At 42.8% G+C, this 16,805-nt stretch overlaps 1 long non-coding RNA gene across 2 annotated transcripts; it reads left to right on the forward strand.

Moving 5' to 3' along the window:
- Nucleotides 1–164: 164 nt before the first annotated feature.
- Nucleotides 165–12,874, forward strand: LOC148647746 (uncharacterized). 2 transcript variants are annotated; one of them, XR_015926684.1, is made up of 7 exons: nucleotides 165–5,959; nucleotides 6,204–6,289; nucleotides 6,385–6,450; nucleotides 6,549–10,662; nucleotides 11,281–11,440; nucleotides 11,759–11,799; nucleotides 12,119–12,874. It is a non-coding gene; the product is annotated as an uncharacterized LOC148647746 (long non-coding RNA). The 2 variants fall into 2 exon arrangements; XR_015926685.1 differs by lacking the exon at nucleotides 6,385–6,450.
- The last annotated feature ends 3,931 nt before the right edge of the window (nucleotides 12,875–16,805 follow it).

Raw genomic sequence — 16,805 nt, forward strand, 5'->3', positions numbered from 1 at the left:
ACTCTAGACTCTTAGAACAAAGGAAAGTTCTGGCACTCGGACACACTGGCCGTTCCGTGGTTGTCTGGGCTGAGTCTCAGGATGGTCAGGAGGCGCGCTGCGAGAATGTCCTGCCCTTGGGAGCCTTCTGCTCCTGGGCCGTCCTGCCCTGGAATTCTCCTTTGAATTCCCTTTAGAACAGTCCACAGAATCCTCTCCAGAATCTTACTGAATCTTGTTGAATCTGAATCTCCCAGGCTCTCTGTGTTGCCTGTTTTTACCTAGAGGAACTTCAGCTCATTGATTGGCTGAAAGTTCCATGGGCATCAGAGTCCCACGTGGGTTACTCGGCCCTACCAGTCCCTGATTGGTTGATCAAGGTGAGATATGAGTCACTTACTCCTGACACTTAGGAATGCAGTCCAGATGTCCATCTAGCACTCCCTAGACAAATAGGCGCCAATGGATGACCATTGATCATGATAGCCAGGCTTAGCTAAGTGCATTCCCCTTTGGGAGCTGTCCTTATCGAACCTTAAATCAGCTTGAATGAATAGTTTCTCTGTGGCTGCACCACAGAGATGAACAGAGAAATGGGGCCTCATTTGGGAAGGCTCAAAACACTTAATTCTTTCTTATTAATAAGCCTCGCCGCTACAGGCACGACAGTGGACTGGAGGATTTTCTTTGCTCTCTGCAGGGTGTTGTCCTGTTGGTTTGACTTGGACCCTGTTGGTAGTGAAAATGCAGGGTTGACTGTTTCTAAGAAAGGTAGAGGACTTGGGTTAAATCCTTCTCTCCATTTCAGGCTCTCTGCTGCCAGTAGGGATGAGAAGGCTTGTGCTCCTGAGGGAGGACCTTTCATCTCCAGGAGTGGAGCGCAGATGGGGCCGGTCTCTTTCCGTGAAGGTCTACTGGAGGAGTAGGGAGCTTGTTCCAAGTCTGAATGTCATTGACATCAGATGATCCAGGTTTGACTACAATGTGTACACTAGCTACATGGGTAAAGTTTTCATTGGGTGCAGTACATGCACCCGGATACTCTGGGTTTACGTACAATTGTGTAGACTGTTGTATGGTGTATATTGGGCAGATGACTTTTGGCATGTGCATGGGACATGTAGCATAGTGTGTAAACTCCTATTACTCTTGGCTATTTTTTTGGACTTGAAAGACGGTTATCAGGTTAGAGATGTAGGACAATCTGAAAGCCATGCCTTATCTTTAGTTTACTGCATGGAGAACTGAGTCTTTGATTTTGAAACCAATTTTAACTTGCAGTCTGTTAGTTGTCATCTTCAGTATTCAAGCCAGTGTTTTGATACAAGAATTTCTGGAGTAAGCAAACTAGAGACCAGGTCAGGGAGAGACCAGTATTTAAGGTTGGTTATGTTGAAGTGTTTGCATTTGAGATGGCTCCACCAGGAATTTAAGGATCTGTGTAGTGATTAAATACTTTTTACACTGTATTCCAATGAGCAGGTGACAGCTGTCAGACTGGGGAGTAGGGAGCATTACTGCTGGTGAACTTGGGCTGTGCCGAGTGAACAATGTGAGCTGAAGGTAAGAAAAGGGGAGATTCAGGTCAGTGTGAGGAGAGCTTTTAAAGTTGGGAGCAGTCTGCACAGCACATCCTGGTCCCCTCTGTGTGGAGGATGGGAGTGGTTAGTCTTGCTTCTTTTACAGTGGTTGACGATAGGATGCTATTGAGGTTTCTAGCTCCTGGTCTCAAGAGAAGAGTGGTATCCTGGTTATTTGTTCACAGAACAGCCTCTCAATGTGGCTAGACCACAGTGGTGCTGAGGGGTACGAGTGACTCTAGAATGTTTTTTTATTTAGAGTGGAATGCTCTGATTGGCGCTCCCCAGTCCCTGCCCACCTGAATGCAAACAGTGCTGATGGACGTCTTGTTTGGAGATGAGAATCCATTGAACAGTATTGGCCGTCTGAATGGATATCGTGAATGTTTTGTGAATATTGAACACGTGGGGAGGTTGTGGAGAACATTGTCCACTCATTGAGTTTTGGCACTTTGCATCTTGGGACTGTGGTTCTCTACCCTTTCCCAAAACAGACAATGGAAATATCAAACTATAGTGTTTGATTAAAAGTATCTTGTTTATATGGAGTCGAGTTTAAGTGTCTTATCTAGCAAATTCCAAATGCAATGCCTTTTCAGTTTTATACTAGGCTTAGTTTTGGGATTCACTGGGCAAGTTGAGCTTCCTGTTGAACTGTAGGCTTTTTTACTGTAGGTGTTTGTTTTGGTGATGTTTCTTGCTTAAGCAATTGTAGCACCAGCAGCCTCCTCCTCTTGAGACTCCTTGGAGATGGGTTCAAACAGTGAAATACCATGTCGGGAGACCTAGTCAGATCAGTGAATTCCTCACCACTCAAGAGTAGACACTGCAGCTGTGGGCTTGAACCACCTTCAAAGGTAGGAGAGGCTTTCTTTTCCGACTGCTGCTCTGCACACCAGCCTTTTGATGGCTGTTCCCAGGAGCACCTGAGCCACCTGGCTGGTTGAGCCAAAGTTGACTTTGGTCTAGGTAAGAGGAGACTCTGATTATGTAGCCTGCAGCTGCTGGGGTGCTTTGTTGGTTTTTTAGCCTTAATGATAGTGTCACTGTAGCATAAGTACTGGTTAATCAGGGGAAGGAAGTCAAACACTGAAAGTGTTGTGCAAGCACTGGGGAGGATTTGGCAAAATTGTTTATGGTATGACTGGAAAATTAGAGAATTGTCAGTATGTAAGATTTATTTCATGGGTGCACACATGTATCTAAATCTTACATTGGAAATTTTAAAGTGAATTGAGTAAACTAAGCTGAGTATGGCATCTTCCTGATTACCCACTGAGAGTGTTCTGTGAATGTCCACCACAATCAATCCTGTCAGAGGTTTAGTGCACAAAGGAGTGAGTTTCCAGCTGATTTGGAAGTGGTTGTGTACTGTGCCTTGTGAGGGAGAGAGCTGCATGAAGACTGTCTGAGGACTTTCTTATACTGGATGTGTACTTTAACCAATGAGCACAAACTGTTATTGGTGTAAAACTGACTGTGAAGCTTGGTTAAGTGGTTCTGTTGATCTTTCAGAAAGCCTTTTTAAAGGTGCTTCTAGTCACTGGGGAACGTGAGTCTTAGTTTGACCATGGGTTCATCGGTATGTGTTCAAAGTGTTATCTCCATGATAGTCGAGTGCATGATGCAGCTCAAAGACTTCAGTCCACTTGGTGCCCTATCAATCAGTTTTGAGTACTGCATGCTTTTGTTTCAGTTTAAAGTGTTTAAGCTCTAAAGCCTTCTCACCTCAGTTAAGGCTGTAGCTGTTTGGTACTGAAGATGGAGAGTGTTTTGATTTCATACTGCTGTGGATCCTTGGTGTTTCTGATTTTTTTTTTTTTTTTTTTTTTGCAAAACCAGAAGCGGCTTGGCTCAAATGAAGTTTAAGGCAAAGGTTCTGCTGCACTAGGTATACACTTCTAGGGTCTCTTTAAAAAGACTGAATTTCAAGTAGTATTTTATTTGGATATGCAACTTTGTATGCATAATCAATTCTGTTTTTTGGTAGTGGTGGTTGAATTTTAAGGATGGGTTGTGCTTGAATGTGCAATATGTCTACATGAACTACTGTAAATAGGTTTGGTAACATGTATCTTGGTCAGTTGGTTAAGCTAAAGGTTTTTAGTTTGGTTCTCAAATTTTCTACCTTTTGTCTTTTGACGGATTTGAATAGTTTTCATTTCTGGTTTCAGCTAGTATCCAAGCTAATCTCAAGTGAGGCAACAGCATCTAAGTCCAGCGTGAGAACTGGCCTGGGGTATTGCAACAAGATCCAGAACTGTCAATGTTAGTGGTGTCTGTATCCATGACGCCATGTTGCATGATGGTCCAGCTCAGAAGAGAGGAGGCTAGCTTCGTCCTGAGTGAGGTGATCCACCTGCTTCAAGTTCTCATCTACAGGAAGTCCCGAGCCTCTGAATAAGGTGGAAAGAGTGGTGGGTAAACAATCATCGTACTGGCTGATGTTCTTGGGCCGTAACCCTCATCTTCAGTGTGGATGTTATTTGCTCTCACTCTAATCGGTGCACTCTTGAGGCCTAGGTATAGGTGGGTTTGAAGGTAAGTAGAGGAGGTGGAAGTTTAGCTGTTTTTCCTGAGATGGGTCAGCAGTGATGCAGATCTGTGCATTTGATTATAGTTCAATCAGTGCTCTGCATTTCCTGGCCAGCTGAATGCACAGTGCAGTGACAGGCTTGGAGAACCCTGCTCAGAGGAAGCTCACTGGATATCAGCTGTGTGACCGGTTGATGCCCATTGGTAAGTAATGAAGTCTGTGGTTTGAACAGTAGAAAGTGAAGAGGTGCTGCAAGCAGTCCTTGAAGTTCCTGGACACACATGGATCTTGGAGCAGGTGCAAGGGTGGTGTAATAGAGAACATGTCCCTGGAGCAGAGGTGAGTTTCACTTTCCCGTCTAACCTTAGCCATAGCAAACTTGATGCTATATAACCATTTAGTGTTTAGTTTTTGGACCAATTCTGGTGGATAATGCCAGACTTTAACATGCTGAATACTTACACTATGTTTCTAGAGGTGAAGCTTTTTTCTGGGTAATTTTTCCTCCCTGCTTGGTTGGGGCATTTTCTATACTAATGTGCACTTGACTGGCTGTCCATTCTGGCTCTGTAAGACAATTACTGCTTTGCATCTGATTTATTTCATGGGTGCACACATGTAAATAAATCAGTTTAGATGCACAGTAGTACAATGTTGATGTGGCACACCAACAGCCTCCTCTACTGTAGACTCCTTGCCGGTTACAGCATATCGACCAGGTACTCGTGATGGGTGTTGGCACAGGAACTTCTCTCCTCACAGGGAAGGAACTGCACTGGATCCCTCCCCTGTGGCAAGAGCCCTTGACTGGGGGTTTTCTCTTGGCTCTCTGCAGGGTGTTTTCCTGTTTTATCCTGGACAGATGCTGCACCATAAACACTTTACATGTTTAGTACAAAACTGGGAGTAAATGTTCTTGTGGTTTTCCAAGTGCAGAGGATCATGCCAAAACTGTCTACTAGGTTTTATGCTGCCGGAAGGGTTGACCAGATCTTTGCTCCCAGACGGATGACCTTTCATCACCAGGAGTGGAGTACAGATGGGGCTGGTCTCTGGGATCTTTAGCAATATCTGCTGGAGGAATGGGGTGCTTGTTCAAAGGCTGAAAGTCAATGGTAACATCAGAGGATCTAGTGGGTGTAGCGAGTCTTTCTACCCAGTAAGAGAGATGGTTCATCTTGAGAATACTGGTTACAAGGGGTACTTCATTTTTCATTGGGTACATTTGGGTACTCTGGCTATGTTGGTTCATTTGGCTACATAGAGTATATTGGGCAGGCAACCTTTGGCATGTGCATAGGAGTTGCAGCAATGGTGTAGTACATGGTAGATTCAACTTTTTCTTTTGCCTACTTAGTTTTGCACTTACAGTGGACTTGAAAGACCCTAATATCTGGGTTGGAGGAATATGGGACAATATGAAAGCCTTGTTGTCTTTAGTTCATTTCATGGAGAACTGAGTATTTGATAGTCTTTAATTTTAACTGATCTTGGAAGAGAAGCAAGAACAATTTGGGTTTTGTATCTTTGGGTCAGTGAGATGAGTATTTGAGGTTGGGTTCAGTTGTGATCACAGTTAAAGGAAGGATTAAGCTGATAAATTTTTTACACTACATGCATATTCCAGTGACCTGGCGACACCTGTCAGATGTAGTAATTCAAAAGGGTCATGAGCTTCCCTGGAAGTTGGCTGTCGGTAGTATAAAGGGAGATGAAGGCTGCCTTCTTACTGAACTTGATTTGTTTTCATTGGTTTCATTGTTTGCAGATGTATCAGTCCCTCACCTCATGTGAGTGTGATGCCAACCTACAAGATTGCCCAGCTCTGGGACAAGGAGCCTGCATTTGGTCAGCTGAAGTTAAGGTGATACTTCTGCAAGAACCTGTGACTCTACATGCGCATTCCAGCAGACTGGAAAAGTGTAAATACTGGTGATGAGTAAACTTTTTATCCCACTGCCTGATTAGTTTACTCCTAACTCATCTTGCATTATTAGTATAGGTTTTCAAATAGTTGTTTAAGATGTTATCCTTGTTTGATCTTTTTGGCATCAATGTCAAAAATGATTGAATGGGGGGGGTTCTGATTTTTCTTTATTTTCCACAAGGTGCTGTTTTCCCAGATCTGTCTCCGTGGGGAGCAAGGAGTGCTACTGCTTGGGGAAGTGGACTTGGGCTTCCCTCAGTGAACAAGGTGAGTTGAAGGCAAGTAGAGGAGAGATGCAGGTCAGTGTGAGGAGAGCTTTTAATGTGTGGAGGAGGGAAATGGACATTTTGTTTTGTCCTTAGTTGGTGCACTGAGAGGCAGCTGTCAGAGTTGGGATGGTTTTCAGCCCCTGGTCTCAAGAGAAGAGTGTCAGTATCTTGGTCAATTGTTTACAGAACAGCCTCTCTCAATAAGGCTAGACCATGGTGGTGCTGAGTGGTATGAATGACTTGTTTTGTTTTTATAGTGGAATGCCATGATGGGTGCTCCCCAGTCCCTTCCCACCTGAATGCAGACATGGAACAGTATTGGCTGTCTGAAAGGCATCAGGAGTGTGATCCAATTCCTTTCTGTGAGTATTGAAGTCCTGCAGATGGAACACCAGAAAGCAAGGAGGGGTTTGAAGCTGCCCTTGCTGAATCTGCTGGGTAGCTGTGGATGTAGGAACACATGCAAAGGTAGTCATGCAGGGCATTGGTGAGTTGTTCTTTGATTTGGGAAAGTGTAGAGATGTTCAAGTTGGTCATTATACTCATATAGAGGTATATGGTGTAAAATGCTATATAACTATCCTCGGATGGTAAGTAGTACAAAAAAGAAGCGATGTGCAAAATCATGCATCAACAATGAAATAAAGGATCTAAAGTTATGGGGAGTGAGGTTGAGGTAGATTTCAATGTGTGTTTGAGCTTTAAGAGAAGGTACAGTGAGGGTTCAGATCATGGGTGAGAGGCTGGCAGTTTAATAGTGTGGGGGTAAAAACTGAGTTTGGTAATCTGGGCCTGAGTGCTCCAGTACCGATTTCTGGATGGTAGAAGGTCAAACGCTCTTCTTGCTTGGGTGTGTGGAGTCTTTGCTTGGAGCTTTCCTCAAGCACAGTCTGTCATAGATGGACTGGGCAGTTTTCACCACCTGCTGTAGGGCTTTGTGGTCGGCAACACTGCAGATGCAACCTGTTAGTGTACTGTCTGTTGTGCATCTGTATAAGTTGGTGAGGTTCTGGGGACATCTTGGCCTTCTTCAACTGTCTTTGGAAATACAGGCTCTGTTGTGCTTTCTTAATCAGATAAGTGGACAATGGACTTGGCACACACCCCTGGGGAACCCCAGTGTTCCGAGTTTGTGTGCTGGAGGTGTGGTTTCCAAGCCTGACAGCCTGTGGTCTGCCTGTCAAAGTCCCAAATCCCATTGCAGAGGATGGTATTGAGACCCAGTGTACCGAGTTTTTTTTTCTGGAATGATGTTAAAAGTGGAGCTGAAGTTGGTGAATGTTTTTCTTTTTTTTTTTTTTTTTTAATCCAGATGGGATAGGGCAGTGTGTATGGCAATGAAGACTGTCATCTGTGGATCTGTTGGTACGGGTCTAGTGTTGGAATTGTTTCCTTAATGTGCCCCATGACCAGCCCTTGAAGCACTTTACCATTATGGTTGTCAGCGCCACCGTGTGGTAGTCATTAAGGCCTGTTACTGTGGTTTTCTTTGGTATTGGGATGGTGGTTGTCTTGAAGCAGGTTGGGACTACAGCTTGGCCCCAAGACATGCTGAAAATGTCTGAATACACTTGGCAGTTGATTGGTTTAGGTTCTGAGCATGGAACTGGGAATGATATTGGGCCTTGTGCACATTCACTTTTAGCAGAGATCTCCTCCACATTTGCAGAGAGTGAGAGCACCTGGTCGGTTGTGGAGGGTGCAGTTCTGTTGAGTGGATTCGAACTGACTGTAAAAGGTGTTGAGCTTGTTGTGCAGGGAGGCATCATGGGCAGGTGCACAGATGTTTTCTTTCGTAGTCTATACCGTCCCACGTGTGTTGGGTCATGAGTGCTGAAGTGTTCCTCTAATTTTTGTTTAAGTGTTTTTTGCATGTTTAATACCTTTCTTTAGATTGATCCCGGCTGACTTGAGTTTTGATTTATTCCTTAATTTGAATGTTCCATACCTAGCTTTGATTAGGTTGTGAACCTCTATGGTTTCGGTTTAAAAAAGGTTCACTTCTTTTGAGTGTTCCACTTCCAGCACGTCTTGATGTTGCTAGTGACTAATGCATTTTCCTGTACGTCTGTGTGTGATCCCTGTGTGGCTGCCATTCTGACTGCTAGTTTTGCTTGCCTGCACAGTTTACTGTATGTGGGGAGGAGAGACTGATGTGAGCAGTGTATAGTACTTCTAGTGCTTCCTTGTCATTTGAGCTGGGGGGGGGGAATGTAGATGGTGATAAACTGTAAATGCTCTCAGCAGATTATTGAAACTCTAGAGTGGCTGAGCAGTGTTTTGTGATGGTAGATGCGTTGTTGCACCACACATTAATAAAAATGCATACGTCCTCGCCTCTGGTTTTACCAGACTCTGCAGTTCTGTCCATGTGGAAGGCAGAAAACCTGTCTAGGTGCATCGCCTAATTCTGTCAGTCATGTTTTGGTGAATACATGAGTACACTAGTTGTCAATTTCAGCTGTGACTCTGGAAAGCTACTGGCTCTTTTATAATTAGGAAACAAGTTTATACAAAATGTTTAAATGCCTTTTCAATTTTGGATGTGGCTTATGTTTGTGACTTTGTGGCCAATTTAAGCTTCCTTAAGTTCAACAGACTAAAAGTGATAAATGTAACTGATGGTCTATTCTTGGTAATAGTTGTCTTTCTTGGTGATTCATTGTTTCACTTCACTGGCTGTCTTTCTGGCTTTGAAAGATTTATTTCATGGGTGCGTATCGAAGTAAATCACTGCAATATAAGAGACTTGGCACACCAGCAGACTCCTTGTCATGTCAGCCAGGTTCTGCTGATGGGTGGTGGCACAGGCACTGCACCTGAGCCCTGGACTAGCAGTTATCCTGTTGGCTTGTCTTGAATGAACAAAGTTGGCTGTGGAAATGTCTTGAATGTTTCTAAAACGTGCAGAGGATCAAGTCTAAATCTCCACCTGAGTAACTTGCAGATGTGGTACACTCTAGACTAGGATTGCAGCTGGGGTTCATTGTAAGGATTAAGTTGCCCTAAAACCAAAATGTTTTCATTAAAAGTAAGGTTGTCTGTTTTAGTGTAGAAAGGGGAGGGATGAGTTTCCACCTGTCTGGAAGTGGATGTGTGCTGTGCTTTGTGAAAAAGGAGGGCTGCTTGAAAACTAATGCTTTTGTTAGAGGACTCTCGTTTTTCTTTTAAACAATTGCAACTGCATGTTGTTCCATGTACAAGTTTGGTACTGATGTATAATATACAAAATGGTGTGTAGTTTTGCCCTGTGTATCCTGTACAGCAGTCAAGACAGAGGAGATGTGGCTGTAAAAGTGTGTACTCAGGGAAAGTGGTTGCTGAACCTTTGTTTTCAGAAGAGTTTCTAGTCACTGGGGAATGTGAGGTTTGGTTTTATGAAGGGTTTGATCTGTATGTGTACAGGCTGTAATCTCCCTGCAGGTAGAATGCATGTAGTGGCTCGAAGGTTTAAATCCATTGGTTGTGGCCCATCACTAGGTTGTGAGTTATTTTTGCTTTGGAGTTTCAGTTTTGAATGTTTAAGCTTGAAAACCTTTTCAGTCCAGGCTGCAGTTCTTTGGTACTGAATATGGTCAGTGTTTTCTCGTTCTACTGTGGATCTCAAGGGTATTGGGGCACCTTGAATTGTTCTTTATGTAAAACCAAAATTTTAATTTGGTCTTTAAAAGGCACATTACTGCATGTCTAGGTCTGCGTTAAAGCCCGAATTTCAACCTCTACCTGATTGGATGTACGACTGAGAATTTGACTTAATACCAAGGTAATTTTATTAAAAAGAGGGATTTGTTTGACTGTCTTGTCTACATGGAATACAACAATAAATGGATTTGGTCATCCTTGTTTACCTGGGTTTTTGGACAGTAGAATCTAAGCTAGAAGCTTTTAGCTTAATTTTGAGGGAGGAGTTGAGCTGGTCGCTTATGTTTGCAGATGGATGCACCTGGGATCTGAAGTACTTGAATGCTTTGTTTTGTACTGTATGTGAGTTGGTGACAATTAAGATGGAGTTTTGAACTGAATCCAGAGATTCTTTGGATATCTTCTATTGAAAGAGCAGAACTACAAAGAAGCTGATAGTTGTCTTTTTGGTTACTGCCTGAATTGCTGAACTTGTTTGCTGTGTGATGGAGAGTTTGCAGGAGTTACTGTCTTTTAACACATGGGTACATGACACCATGCTGTTGATGGGGAGCTCAGTGGCTGGCTAAAAGGATACATTTGATTTGATGCAAGTATTAAAGTCCTGCGCTTTTAACAATGGAGAGTGAAGAGATGTTTTGCAGGTTATCCTTAAAATTCCTGGATGCCTATGGATCTTGGAGCAGTTGTGAAGCAAGTATCTAGGAGGATTGTGTTCCTGGAGCAGTGGTGAGTTTCACTTGTTTCTCTAATGTCCAAATCAAATGCATTTTTAATTTGTCCTTTTGTGTGTAAGAAGTGTTTTTGAAGGTTGACAAGCTGCTTTTGGGTTAGGCCTAGCTTTGAGCTCTTGATGTGATGCTTTAATGTGCTAAACATTGAGTCATAGTGGTGTTTTTTTTCTGGCTTATTTTTCCTCCCTGTTTGGTTGAGCTATCTGTATACTCATGTGCATTTGACTGGCTGTCATTCTGGCTCTGGAAGATGGAATTAGTGCTTTGTATGAGATTTTATTTCACGAGTGCACATGTAACGAATCACTTTAGATACACAGCAGTATGATGGTGACTTGGCACACCAGCTGCTGTCTCCAGTGTTGAGTCCTTGCTGGAGATGGCATTGAGGTTCTCTCGATGGGGGTCGGCACAGGAACTGCTCTCCTCCCTGGGGAGGAGCTGCAGTGGATCCTGTGGCAAGAGCCCTGGACTAGGGGGTTTTCCCCGTAGGGCGTTTTGCTGTTGGTTAGTGCTGGATAGGTGTTGCACTGTATGTGGGGAGTGGAAATGCTGGCTTGACTGTTTCTAAGAAGTGCAGAGGACTTGGTCTAAATCCTTCTCTCCATTTCAGGCTCTGTGCTACCAGACGAGATGAGCAGGATTGTGCTTCAGAGGGAGGATCTTTAATGACCAAATCTGCAGCACAGATGGGGTTGGGCTCTGGGATGTTTGTGAAGATCTGCCAGAGGAGTGGGGTGCAAGTTAAAAGCAGCATCAGAGGATCGAGACGGGTGAGTTTCTTCCCCCTCCTAGGAGGCGTGATGGAGCATTTTGGGTATACTCTGGGTGTATGTTGGTTTGAGGTACATTTGTGCAGACTGCATATTGTTATATAAAGTCCAGTGAGTTTATTGGTTAGACAGCTGTTGGCATGGGAGTTGTGTAGTACATTTAGGAAACTTTTCTTACGGTTTTTGCTCTTTTAATGGACATGAAAGATACTGTTATCAGAGAAATGTAAGAATATGAAACCCTTGCATTTTTAATGATTGAGATTTTGGTTTTGTAACCTATATTAACAGCTTCAATTTCTTGTCTTTTGTGTCAAGCTGAAGACCTAGGTGGACAAGCAAATGGATCTATGTCCTTGGTAAGCAGGCAAGGAAAAAATGGGTTGAGGGAAGGGATAAGTTGGTAACTCTGTTTTGGGATGGAATTTGTGAACTTGTGTGCAGATGTTGAAATGCTTTAATGCAGATATTGGAGATGGACTTTTCCCCTGTGGTAGGAGCCCTGTACTGTGGATTTTTGCTTTTACACATTTCTGGGTGGTTTTCTGTTGGGTTTGTTCTGGAATTGTGTAGCACTGAACATTGATCATTGAGGTCAAAATGGGTGTTGGGGGTGGGAATGTAGACTGGACTATTTCTGACTAGTGCAGAGGACTGTCTAGTTTTTTTTTTCTTTAGGTTCTCTGCTGTCCGGGGGGCTGACCAGGCCTTTGCTGCTGAGAGAGGACCTTTTAACAGGATGGGAGCCCAGATGCAGCGGACTGAGATCTGTCTGCGAAGATTTGCCGGAAGACTCGTGGGCCCGTTTTTGATTTCAGAAGACAACGGCCACAGAGGAGCATTGAAAATGCTGTACAAGTTCCTAATGACAAGTGAAGAATGAGGGGGAGGCCTTTTGTAGGGTGGAAAGAGGTTCAGGTGGTACATGAACCTAAAATGAATCTCTGCATGCTGGTCTTGTAATGGCTGTTTGGCTCTTGGATTGTAACTTTAGCACCTGAGCCACCTGGCAAGGAGGAGACAAAGTGACTTCCGGTGTGGGAATGGAGAAAGTATATTTTGTTACTTGGTAACCATTTTTGTAAATTATGGGCCATTTGAAAAGCAGAGTTTGAGAGTCTAAGGTCAAGCAATGATTTATTTGCATGGGTGCACACATGTACATAAATCTTGCATTGGCTTTAGAGTAAAACTGAATTGAGCCCCTAAAGTAGAAATGAATAAAAGGAGTAGTTATGCTATCCACTCGTTTGGGGAAAAAAGGCATTGGTTTAGCTGAGAGTTGCTCTTTTTTCATACCTGCACAGAAAGCACTTTTGTCATGGGGGGGATTGTGTTCTGTTTTGTGGATTTGTAAGTACTTTGCTAGACAATGTTCTCCTGTATTGAATGTATTTTTGTTTGTATGGCATCATAATAAAACTTACTAAATGTACCAAATCTGTTCTTGTTTCTTGCATGTTGATTGTGGCTGTAGAAGGTGCTGTTCATTATATTGAATACACACTGGCACTGGATCTGCTTTTCCCTGCATTGCTGTGCCATGACATTTTACACCCTAAATGAGTTTTTGGTTTCAGTTTTTTACTACTCGGGGATTTAGGTTACACTCTGCGTACATTTGGTGTAGGTAGTGGATGTTTTATGCTTCCAAGTATTGGTTTACTTTCACATAATAAACTGTTTTTTGAGAATCTAGGTGAGTTTTAAAGTATATATTTAGGCATTGATGGTGTAAAGCACAGAACTGAAATACTGCTTTGGGTTTATGAAGAGTTTTAAATTTGCCACTGGGTGTTTTTTTTTATTAGTTGTGTGAATATGCATATATATTGTAATGCAACGGGGGCTCAGGCGGGCGCCCTTGCCGCATCTGGTCGGCCCAAAGTATAGGTGGCTCGAACCCGGGACTTCCGCGTCTCTCTGCAGCGACCTAGCCCCGTGAGCTAAAGAGATCTCTATTCAGCCCAGTAGCTGTAGTCCTGCTATCACAGGGAAGGGCGGTGACATCACCCGCTCTGGTACGCCGGCTCTTACACACAGTGCTTGTCGGCCGTAAGCGTTACACTCTCCCCCGCTTAAATCGCCGTCCCCGGCGAAGGGCTATCCCGCCCCGCTTCTGACACCAATGTAACGCAACGGGGGCTCAGGCGGGCGCCCTTGCCGCATCTGGTCGGCCCAAAGTATAGGTGGCTCGAACCCGGGACTTCCGCGTCTCTCTGCAGCGACCTAGCCCCGTGAGCTAAAGAGAGATCTCTTTAGCTCACGGGGCTAGGTCGCTGCAGAGAGACGCGGAAGTCCCGGGTTCGAGCTTCCAGTCGGGATGGGGCCGAACAGATGCGGCAAGGGCGCCCGCCTGAGCCCCCGTTGCGTTACAATATAATGTATATAATATATATATGGTGGTGTCCAGTGTGAAGGAAGAGTCCTTGTGAAGGGTGACCTCTTAGCTTCCAGCTCATGAGCCCCAGTTGGATGGGTCCTATAAAGGTAGTGTTTTGACAAGTTCCATACTCCCTCCCCATTGGTTCATTAATTCATCCATCTTTGCCATTTTGACATCAATGAAACTTGACCAATCTGATCTCAGCTTATTCAGTATTTAACTCGGTGGTCTTCAGAATGTAGGGGTATTTAATTGTGCTTTGGTTCTGTTTTTGTTTTGCTTTGTGTGCTTTTTCATATAGCTTTGGCTTTGTGGAGATGTTTTGTACTTTGTTTATCCTTTATTTTGCAGTTTCCCTAATGTTATCCACCTCTGTGTTCTTTTGTGCTGTTTTTTGCTTATTTTTGTTTAGTTTACTTATGAATTTGTGTAAAGGGTTAGTTACATTTGTGGGGTATGTTTTGCAGATGTAGTTGGTTGTATGAGAGACTAGTGTAGTATGGGTGAGTGCCTTGTGTTGTATGGGTTTGGGTAGATGGTGAAGGATAGCTGGGGTGTTGGATGCTGAGTTCTGTTTTGGTAGAATGGTCACTTTCCCTCACTTTATTATCCAGCTTTTTGTTATCTTTGGCACTGCTCTTGTCTGTTTTTCTACATACCAGTCTTTGTATTTAAATTTTTTTTAGACTAAAACTTGTCATGCTTCCCGAGTCCTTAACCAGCATCCTAAAAGTTACACCCCGAGACACTTGGGGTTGTAACAGGCACACTGGACACCCCCTGCTATGACTTGCAGTGCCACCTCTGATTGGGGGGTTTTTACACCTACAGGCTGGGGGTGTGCTTGTCTGGTTTGATTTCATTTCAGAAGGGTAGGCACACTTTTGTAGTAAGTTTTTTACCTTTATTTTACGTACCCTGTTGACTAGGTAGTACCCTGCTAAACAGCATTAGTCTAGCGTGGAGGTAATGTTGACAAAGTGGTTTCTTTTTACTCTTGTCTTTGGTTGTTGCTAATGGTCCTCTTCACAGCACCTCCCATGAGTCATACTGGAGACACTTTCATATTTTACAAGGCATGTTTAATTTTAGTTTTACTTTATGTATTTGTCTTTTAGTCTTCCATTCCCTTCCCGGTGAAAATGTCCAAGAAGCAGTTTAAGTTGTCCAGTATACAAGGTTTGTGCAATGAATTTGGGTGCTGCTATTAGTATTTTTGGCTTGAGGTACTTGTTGATGCCTTTAAGTGAAGTAATAACTTCACTTTATTAGCCCTTTACAATTTCTTGCATTGGGAATTTGTCTTTTCACATACCCCAGCTTGCTCTCAATGAAACACAGACACCGGTAAGGAGAAGAGCATGGGGTCAGAGCACAGCGTCAGCCATTGTACAGCACCCCTGGAGCAGTTGGGGTTAAGGGCCTCGCTCAGGGGCCCAATGGAGGAGGATTCCTCTGCCGGCTGCAGGATTTGAATCAGCAACCTTTCAGCCACAGATGCAGATCCTTAGCCACAGAGCCACCACTGCACCCAAATAAAAGTGTATTGGATGTAGTGCTACAGATTAAGCAATTTTGTAGTGTAGGGAGTGAGATTGCAATGTGCCCTTTTTATTAACCTTATCAAATGGTTATAGCTGCAGTAGTTGTAGATTAAAGGGGTTGTTATACTTGGATGGAGTTTGAGAGGTTGCAGTTTAGGGAAGCCAACTGCTAGCAGTAAAATAAATTAAATTTTTACTTTAGGCTTAGTGTAAGAACACATTTACAATTTTCATCCTTTTAAAGTCATTAGATTATTTAGTTTGTGAGGTATTGGTTTTATAGAGGGTTTGATTTTCAGTGGTTTAACTTTACAGGTCACTGCATTGCTGAAGACGGGATGGGATGCCAGTCCATTTCTCCTGTCTCATTGTTCCAGAATGCAATTAACCTACCTTTGTGTTCTTGAAGTTGTGCAGGAAACACAACTTGGAAGAAAATGACATGAGTAGTCCAAAGCTCATTCTGATGCACTTGTTCTATAAAGTGTAATGTGTAGAAAAATAAACTGGTGACACAAGTACCATGTGTAAGGAGTGTTTATTTTCATGAGCTTTGCATGAAGGCGTCCTTTGGAACCATGATGATGGCTTGGAGAGAAACAAGAATGTGCACATTTAATACACAATGGTATGTATCATTCATAGGGTGAATAAAAATACTGTTTAACATGAGTTATCATGTAATAAACTTGAGTGGGTAACTCACTTCATTTTTAAAAGAACCCAAAAAAGTGTGTATAGGTCAGGTTGTCCAGATCCTGGCTCTTAAAGTTCAACTGCTTGTAGACATGTAATTAAATGTCATTTATTAAAAACACAATGATGACATACTGAGTTTAAAAAAAAATGCCACTCCAGTATTCATATATCAAGGTTTTGTTGATTTATTACTTTTCTATTTTTGGTACAGTAGCTTAACTGCTCAGTTTATTCTACTAGAGCTCAGGGGTCTTTTTCTCCAATCCCAGAAGTTAGTGTGATTTGGGTCAGTCCAGTACAGAATGTAATGACCTTTAAAATTAGAATCTATTTCATTAATTATATCCCAGTTTTTCCAAGTACCATGTTAATCATAAAAATGCCAACTTTGTAGGATTTAAATTGTAAGTGCATTGTTTAGCTAAAGAGACACCTTCATTTGTGGTTTTGTTTTAAACACTTTTTTTCTTAAAACCTTTAATAATTTAGCACATTATGAAATAAATCCTCTTAATTTATATGGACATGTTTGGAAGTTTCCACCAATTTAGTCAGTAGAAACTTTAACGTGTGAGTAGGTTATTGCAAAAAAGGTAGTAGATTTGGTTAATAAATATAAAATAAATAACAACATACTTTTCTCAACAAAAGGTTTGAAGTAGGAGCCAAGTGTATTTAATCTAAGTACCCCTTTTCTAAAATAAACTTTGTAAGAAACATGGGACTAACCAGCAAA

Source organism: Lepisosteus platostomus, chromosome 15 (genome assembly GCF_059453375.1).
Source record: "Lepisosteus platostomus isolate fLepPlt1 chromosome 15, fLepPlt1.hap1, whole genome shotgun sequence".
In the NCBI taxonomy this organism is placed as follows: Eukaryota; Metazoa; Chordata; class Actinopteri; order Semionotiformes; family Lepisosteidae; genus Lepisosteus; species Lepisosteus platostomus.